Consider the following 9,219-nt stretch of genomic DNA (forward strand, 5'->3'; position numbering starts at 1 on the left):
TGTGACTGAATTATTGATTCTGCGATGAATTGGTTGAGATTCTGATTTTGAGTGAATTATTGACTTGTTTGATGTTGAATTGGATATTTGATTTATGGGAATGGCTGTGAAGTTTACTTGTGACTAGTTGAGATTGGTTTTGTTGGTTATTGAAGGATTGGAACTAAGGGATTAAACTGTTTAGAGAACCTGTGATTTTCTGAAATAATATAGTAAACTTTAAGAGTATATAAATAATTTATTAATGGTTAGACTAATTTTCTGTGTCATGATTTATTGATCCTGACTTGGCTGTGATTGTGACTGGTTTCATTGTTGTAAGCGATTAATTGATGAGGTTGATTTTGGTTTGAGGCTATGCTTGTTACCTAAATTTCGGGTTACATTGATTTCTTAATTTGGTTGTTATTGTTGATTTAAGGTTAACTAGAGTTAATTTTGAGAATGGTTAAAGGATTGGAGGATGATTACTGAAATATTTTCCTAAAGTGTGATCTTTAGAATAAAATGATAACTTTGCTAATAACTAAATAACTTTAAAAATAACAAGAAATATGAAGAGTTGATGTTGGGGTATTTGTTATGAATTCTTGAAATTGGACCGGTTTACTTTTAAAGAATGGTTTATGGAAATTCTGATTTTAATTGATGAAAGGATGTTAGTTCTTAAACTAAATTGTGATGAGATAATTATTGAGAATCTGTCATGATAGTTGCTGATAAATGGATGGAGAATTGATTGAGTTTAATTTGAAAGGATTCTATGACTTATGAATTTAATTGTAAATTGATGAGATGAAAATTGGATTGTTGGATTATGTGAAAATTGCGAATTGTGGATTTTTTTGGTTGCTTGAGAATCTTGTATTTGATAATTGTTGAGAAAGGATTGTTGAATTGTTGAGAAAGAGGGAACCCGTAAGGGTGGCTAAGTCCGAGTTTTAGGGAGGTGCTACCGAAATTTTATAAAATCTGAAGTTTTATTTGAGAAGTTATTTTAGAAGATTTGGATTTGGAAAAATGATTATTTAAGTTTTATTTAGTTAAGAAAAGAATAATTCTATTTTGAATTCAATTTACGAGAGAAAGGTTTATGTTTCAAAATTAAATTATTTAAGAAAGAAATTATGTTTTGAATTTGATTCAATATAGAAAGAGTTATGTTTTGGGCTTGAAATAAAGGATTACCTTTTTAGAAATTTGGTGAAATAATAATATTTGAATTTGAATAGTAAGAGAGATGATTTTTGAATCTTTGGGAAGTTAGTAAACATAAGAAAGAGTTTTATTTGATTACTTCTAATGAAAGGTTAAGTTTTGAAAAATGTTTAATGCATTTAAAATAAATGATTTTTCTTGAGTCTTTGATATAGAACTAAAATGAAAGATAGTTTTAAAGTTGGCTTGACTCACGATTGCCAAGACAGAGATTATAAACTGAATTGATGATTGAGATTTTTATGAACGAATGCTTGAGAAAGTTAAGAAAGGTTTAAGAAAATGTGTTAAGGATTCAAAGTGAAAAGAGTAATATGATAAAAATAGAGAACATGCAGAGGGCCTGTTGAAAGGTCATTTGTTGCGTTAAGACAACTCCAGAGATATTTGTATATTCATCTGCTGCATTTCTGTTGGCCCTAGAGGTCCTGTAGGCCCAAGTTCACCTACAGTAAGTTGTTATTCCTGTAGGCCGAAGTTCACCTGTAGTGAATACCAATTGTGTATCTCAGTGTGTTGCTCCTGTAGGCCGAAGTTCACCTACAGTGAGTTATGATACCTGTAAGCCGAAGTTCACTTACAGGGGCGCCAATTCTGTAAGCCGAAGTTCACTTACAGAGGTGCTATTTCTGTAGGCTGAAGTTCACCTACAGAAAGTTGTTGTGCTGTGGTTAAACTATTCCTGTAAGCCGAAGTTCACTTATGGGAGTGATATTTCTGTAGGCCGAAGTTCACCTACAGAGATAAAGCCATATCTAGGACTAGTTCCTAGGTAATGTCGGGCTGCAGTGCAGGGTGTAAACCGACACGTGAGCTCATGGCCTACTTAGGACAGACATGCATCATATTGGTTGTGCATTTGCATTTGGTTGTGTTTGCTTGTATTACTTCTCTGTGATTATGTTGTTTGTCTTATTGTGATTTGTTTGTGTGATGAATTGAGTTTCTTGCTTGTGCTAGTAGTTTGTGAATGGATAAAGATGATTACTATCTGTTGTTATGACTGAGAATCAATTATGTGGCTGAAAGATATTTAATATGACAAGTTTTTCAATTGAGATCTGTTTTGGGTTTAGGAATTTAAAGAAAGTAATTACTTATCTTAGGTAAGACTAAAAAGTATTTCAAAGGGTTTGACAAAGATGGTTTATTAAGTAAAGTTAATTATTTGCATGTTAATCATTACTTTTATGGCATTCCCATTCCCTACTGAGAACGTGTGGTTCGTTCTCACCCTAAAATCTTCCACCCTTTTCAGTGATACAGGTTCGAAGACTCAGTTTGAAGCTCCGGGCGATTATAGGATTTATTTATGAGTTAAGTGTATGAGTTAATTCGCTTTCATAGAGTTCCCTCGCCCTTATTGCTTAAGATTTTTATTTTATACAGAGGGATAGGATTTGTATCTAAGTTACACTTGAATTTGTTTGTATAATATTTACTAATAATTATATGATTATTATTATTTGGTGATGCTTGATATATGATTTGATAAATAAAAACAAAATTTTCTAGCATTTTCTACTAAAACTGAAACACGATATCGAACTAAAGGCTCAATATTAAGTAGTTAATAAGGAAAACAGGTTGGTAACGCCTTATTTTTGGTACGATCATGACGTATTGGAAGTTGGGTCGTTACAGCTCCTATCATCTCTGCACCCAACTGGGACTTACCATTTGTGCTAATGTGTGATGCAAGTGATCATGCAATTGGCGCAGTCCTAGGACAGAGACATGACAAGCTTCTACATGTCATTTACTATGCTAGTCGTGTACTAAATGATGCGCAGAAAAACTACACTACTACAGAAAAGGAGCTACTTTCAGTGGTTTATGCCATTGACAAGTTCATATCCTACCTAGTAGTAAGGTCATTATTTATACTGGCCATGCTGCTCTAAAGTATCTGCTCACCAAGCAGTATTCTAAACCCCGACTTATAAGATGAGTATTACTCCTGCAAGAGTTTGATATAGAAATTAGAGATAGAAAAGGGACAGAAAATCAGGTGGCTGATCACTTGTCCCGGATTGAGCCAATAGCAGGGACTTCTTCTTCCTCCATTGACATGTTCGAATCTTTTCCAGATGAGCAACTCTATGCCATCCGAACAGTATCTTGGTTTGCAGACATTACAAATTACAAGGCTATAAGGTTCATTCCCAAGGAGTTTACCAGGCAGCAAGCCAGGAAACTCATGCATGATGCAAAGTACTACTTGTTGGACGAACCATATCTCTTTAAGAGATGCTTGGATAGAATAATCCGACGCTGTGTGTCTGAAGAAGAGGCACAGAGAATTGTATGGCATTGCCATGGCTCTGACTATGGAGGACACTTTGGAGGTGAGCGGATGATAAACCCCAATTTTGTGGTTTATCTTGTGTAGAATTTGGGGGGTTTTATCAATATTTTCCGCACTTATTCATATAAATTGCATTGTTTTGTGTTTCCATCCTAATTTCACTTCATGATTGAAAACATGCTTATTTTACCTTAAAGATGCTATATTTTAATCTTCTTCTATTACCATTCGATGCCGTGATGTGTTTGTTGAGTGAATTCTGGATTTATAGGGCAAGAATGGTCTAGAAGATAGAAAGGAAGCATGCACAAGTGGAAGGAACATGAAGAATGGAGCTTTGGAGAACTGGAGGCGATGCACACGTGTGGCTGACGTGCACGCGTGGCTGACGGGCACGCGTGGCTAACGGGCACGCGTGGCTGACGCACACGCATGGATTGGCGTAGCAGTGACTAGCGCGTACTGTAAGAACCGGTTTTTTCATGAATAAAATAATTTAAATTCCCAAATTAAGATCCCGAAAGTTAGAATGAGAATTTGGGGATTTAAATATGATTTTTGGACTCAGTAGGTCTTTCCGAGTCAGAAAATGTGTTTTCTGCGAAAAACTGTAAAAAACTGCGAACCGACAGTTAAATCGGTTGAACCGGTTCAAGTCTGCCCAGTACTGTGCGAGAAAAGTGAAAAACAGTCGAAAACCTTAGAAAAATATAAGGAATGGAAAACCGGGCATTGGTGTTAAAGGTTTGGCCCAAAGTTGGGCCGAACGGGCTAAAAACCCTAACGGGTTGGACCGGGCCCAAGTTGGCCCAAGTCCAACTTATATAAGTCTCCTTTAAAGAGCTTTCAGCTCATTTTCATTAAAGAGAGAGAGAGAGAGAGAGTTCGGTTATGAGAGAAGAGAGAAGAGAAGCCATGGGAGCACTATTCATCCTCCACTTTCGGAAGCCATAACTTTTGATCCGGAGCTCCGATTGAGGAGCTGTTTACGGCGACGCGAAGCTCTCGACGAGCTCTACATTTCTATCTAAGCAAACCTGGTAAAAAGTCGCGTCTCACTCCCCAGTTTCGTTCCCTAAGTTTCTGCACGTTTTAGGTTTGGTTTTTGAGCAAGTTTTGTGGTTTTGCTTGTTTAGGTGACCTCTAGTAGCGGGTAATTGTTGGATTTTACCCCTACTCACATTGGATAAGGTAAGGTTTCACTAAACCCTTGTGTTTAGTTGTTTTATGTATCTTAGGTTTTGATGTTGGTATATATATGTGTTGTTAGTTTGAGCTTTGGTATTTGTTAGAGTTGGTTGAGGCATTGGATCAAGCTTGGTGGCTTCATTTTGGTGTTTGGTGCATTTGGGAATCGGCCAAGATATGGTTTCGATTTTCTTTATGTAATATGTAATGTTTCTGGACACTTAGGCTAGTTGACCCTAAGATAGGATTGAATGTTGTGGGTGTATGAGTAATTATATATGAATTGATGTTAATTGTTGGCGTATAGAATTATTGATGGATAATGAGAATTTTGAGAATTTAGATGATGAGTTAATATAAAATGTTTATGGTGGGTTGGAATAAAGGATATTGATGATTATGATGTTTAATGACACATATTGATGATGATTTTTTATTGTTGGTTATTGTGGTTGTTGAGCTTTGTTGGGTATCATTGGTGTTGATGAGCTTTATGATGGATTTGGTTAATGATGGATAGGGTTTGATAATGATTATTGAAATTTATGAGGATTTGTTTTGGTAGTTGAGGTTGTTGTTGGTTGATTATGATTATGGGTGTGGATTTATGATTAAGTAGGAAATTATGGATTTGGTAGTGAGATATGGTATAATGGTTGAGTAGTTTAGGTGTGAAATTGAGAAGGATGATGTGAAATGGTAAGATGTTGTATGTAGTAGTGGTTTATGATGGTTGGACATGGTTTGGTTTGGTTTTGAATTGAGAGATGGTTAAATTTGAGGATTTGAGGTTTTGGGTGAAAAAGGATTTTTTTTGTGAACTTGGTCTGATCATAACTCTTGCCTCGGTTTTCAAAATTTGTTGAATTTGGTATTTATTTGAAGATTATTTAAAACCCTTCGATTTGATATAAAGTTTGCAAAATTTGGAATTTTGTAGAGGAAGTTATGATCATTCAAAGTTGGTGTTGAAAATCTGAAATTTTGCAAGTTACAGAATTTCAGGATTTTCTGATATGTGCGCACGCACAGCCTTGTGCGCACGCACAATCCTGCGAAAATGTTATTCTGTGCGGATGCACAGATCTGTGCGTACACACAGGCAAGGAAAAGGGCTTTGGTAGCAGCGCTAGCATAGGTCATGCACGTGCACATTGATGAAGAATTACGACCTGTGCGGACGCACAGCCCTGTGCGCACGCACAAGTCGGGAAGGGACGTCTATTAGGGGCGCTCGCACAGCTTGTGCAAGTGAACAGACTTTATAAATTTCAGTACCTGTGCGTACGCACACCCCTGTGCGTACGCACACTTTCAAAATTTTCTTGGGTGTGCGCATGCACACCCCTGTGCGGACACACACACCCTGTTTCATAATTTTAAACTTTGTTTTCAACTATTTCACCTTCCTGACATGGTTGTAAGCTTCTATAACACCATTTTAAGACTTTTGGGCTTAATTTTGAGTATGGGAACATGGGAAATAAGCTAAGAGTTTTAGTTGATGATTATTTTGAAAAGTTAGCAAACGGAGGTTTAGGTTTTTGGTGTACTAAGGATGGGCTTGGTGGAGTGAGAAAGGAGAATGGTACTGGAATTGAGAAATGAAGAACTAATGAGTTCGGAATGGAATTAAGAATTGATGATGGTTATTATGAGCTTGATGGATGTTAAAGGGAAGTGTGCCAAGCACTATATCCTTGGAATGTTGAAAATTGATAATTGAAAGTGGATTAAGATGAGAAATGGTGATGTCTGGTGATGATGTGAGGTTGATGAACTTGTTGAATATTGAGAGTGTGCCAGTCACTATATCCTTGGGTTAAACATGAGTGTGCAGGGCACTATATCCCTGAAAATGAATTATGATTAACGACCTTTTCTGCTCCAAGAGTGTGCCAGGCACTATATCCTTGGGTTACGCATGCGAGTGTGCCCGGCACTATATCCGTGGGCGTGGCAGAAAAGCTACATCTGAAAGGATGTGTCGGGTTGGCATTTATGGACCGACAAGTGATATCACGAGCCAATAGGATAGACATTCATCATGTGCATTTTCTATCTGTTTGTATGCTTTGCGGACTAGTAATTGTATGCCTAAATGAATAACATGCCTATTTGCTTACTTGAACTACTTGCTCTATATTCTTCTACTTGTATTTTACTTGCTTGCATTTATATTGTGATTGTCTGGTGCTGAGGAGGTTAGGTAGGTGGTGGCGATGGGATCGCGCAGAGGGTAGGTTGGCGAGGGCTGTGGGATACAGCGGTGTGACAAGTTTAGTTAGAATTCCCTTAAGATTAGATAACCCTGTTTTATGGTTTAAGTTCTTGTATGTATTTTGTTCTAAGCTTGAATATCAGTATGTGATGTGAAGTTCTAGGATTGCCTTCGGTGTCCCGGAGCCTTACATCTTACATCATTGGGCACTGTTACCATACTGAGAACCTCCGATTCTCATTTCATACGTTGTTGTTGTTTTTCAGTTGCAGGTTATGATGCTAGAGCATCTTGGCTAGTTTTACTAGCCATTTTTTTATGCTTTAGGTTGATTTCATGCATTTTCTTAAGAAATAAGCAAGTATTTGGTTGAAAATGCATTCGTACCATGATTCAAGCAAACATTGTGAATTTTGAATGATTTCATGAGAATTATGCATGAATTAAATGATAAAATGGATGATGCATGATCTCATGATTAAGAGCAAGACTTTGATGCACTTTGTTTGATTGATTTTAGGTAACAAGAAGCAGAGAAGAGCCACATTAGTGGCTACGTTAGTGCCACTAACGTGGCCATTAACGTGGAAGGAAGGAAAGTTTGCAACGTTAGTGGTAAAGTTAACACCACTAACATCTTCGAAGGTCATCTCAGCCCACTTTAGTTGTTCCGTTAGCACCTCTAACGTGGGCACTAACGTGGAAGAGAGGAGAATCCCCAACGTTAGTGGGAACGTTAACGGCATTAACTTTGAAGAAGGGGAGCATGGAAAGTTAGTGGCAACGTTAACACCACTAACTTTAGCAAAGCAAAGGAAGACCCACGTTAATGGCCACGTTAACGCCACTAACGTGGATCATTAACGTGGGAAAGAGGGACAAGGAGTAGCGTTATTGGTAAAAGTGAGTGCCAATAACGCTAGCGAAGGGCTAAGAGGCTACGTTAGTGGCCACGTTAGTGCCATTAACGTGGACACTAACGTGGGCAAAATCTCACCCGGCAGCCTGACCATGCCTTCTTCAAACAAGAATAACTTGAGCCACAAAGCTCCAAAAGAGGTGATTCTAGTGGAATTGGAAAGTAGGATTCCAGAGCTTTCCAAGAAAATATGGCACTACATGGTGGTCACTAAATTTGAGGGATAAAATGTGCCTTGAAAGTGCAAAGATGAACATGGTATCAACCTGTAGTAAGGCCAGCTGACCTCTTCACCTTCCAAGAAGTCTAACTCGAGCTGTAGAGCTCCAAATGATGTGCTTCCAAAGGCGTTAGAAAGTAGACATCCAGGGCTTTCTAAAAATATATAATAGTATGGAGTGGACATTAAGTTTGATCTCCAGAACCTGGAAATATTAAACCCCTGAACGCTGACGTTATTGGCACTCAATTTTCCCAATAACGCCAGCGACTACGCCAGCGACCCTGTCCCCTTCAAGGGAGCATAACTTGAGTTACAGAGATCCAATCGAGGTGATTTTAGTTGCGTTAGAAAGCCGACATTTAGGGCTTTCGAATGGTATATAATAGTTTATAGTGGGCATGAAATTGGAGTACAAACAAGAGGCATCTTTTAAGCCCCAAAAATACCAACTGGGTAGCAAGTGTGACGTTAGCCACACTAACTTCAACACTAACGCCACACTTGTAGCGTTAGTGTGGCTAACGGTAGCACTAACGATTAGCACCTGGACCTCAACTTGATTCACTTCTCTTTCAAGGACCACCCAACTACAAGGAAGCAAGCCCACAAGTGTCAACCAATCAAGGTCACAAGAAGCATCTAGAATAGGAATTTTCATTTAATTGTAATTTACTTTTAGTTTCATTTCATTTTGTAATTTAGGAGAGCCTATATAAAGGCCTTAGTTTTAACATTCAATTCATTAGGGGATTGGAGGGAGGACGGTATTCTCGGGGCTGGACACACCAGAGAAGAGGGGTCTTCGGACTCCCTCCCCTCACACACTTTTCCTTCTTTTTCTTTTCTTAGTAAGAGTTTAATTCTAGTTTGTACTTTTCATTTATGAACTTTGAAGTTTAAATTTCAGTTTTAATCTTCATCTTTATTTTTTTGCACTTTCTTTCTTTTCTGTTTTGGTAGAGCAATGAACAACTAACTCTTTTTATTGGGTTAGGGAGCTCTGTTGTAATTTGATGGATCAATTGTAGTTTTCATTCTTCTTCCTCTTTCTTTTTTCTTGATTTTACTAGAAAGCTTTCGTTCTTCATCCAATTGGTTAGCTATCTTGGAAGAGAAGCTCTCCATAATTGGATCTCCTCGGA

Source organism: Arachis hypogaea, chromosome 11 (genome assembly GCF_003086295.3).
Source record: "Arachis hypogaea cultivar Tifrunner chromosome 11, arahy.Tifrunner.gnm2.J5K5, whole genome shotgun sequence".
NCBI classification, from domain to species: Eukaryota; Viridiplantae; Streptophyta; class Magnoliopsida; order Fabales; family Fabaceae; genus Arachis; species Arachis hypogaea.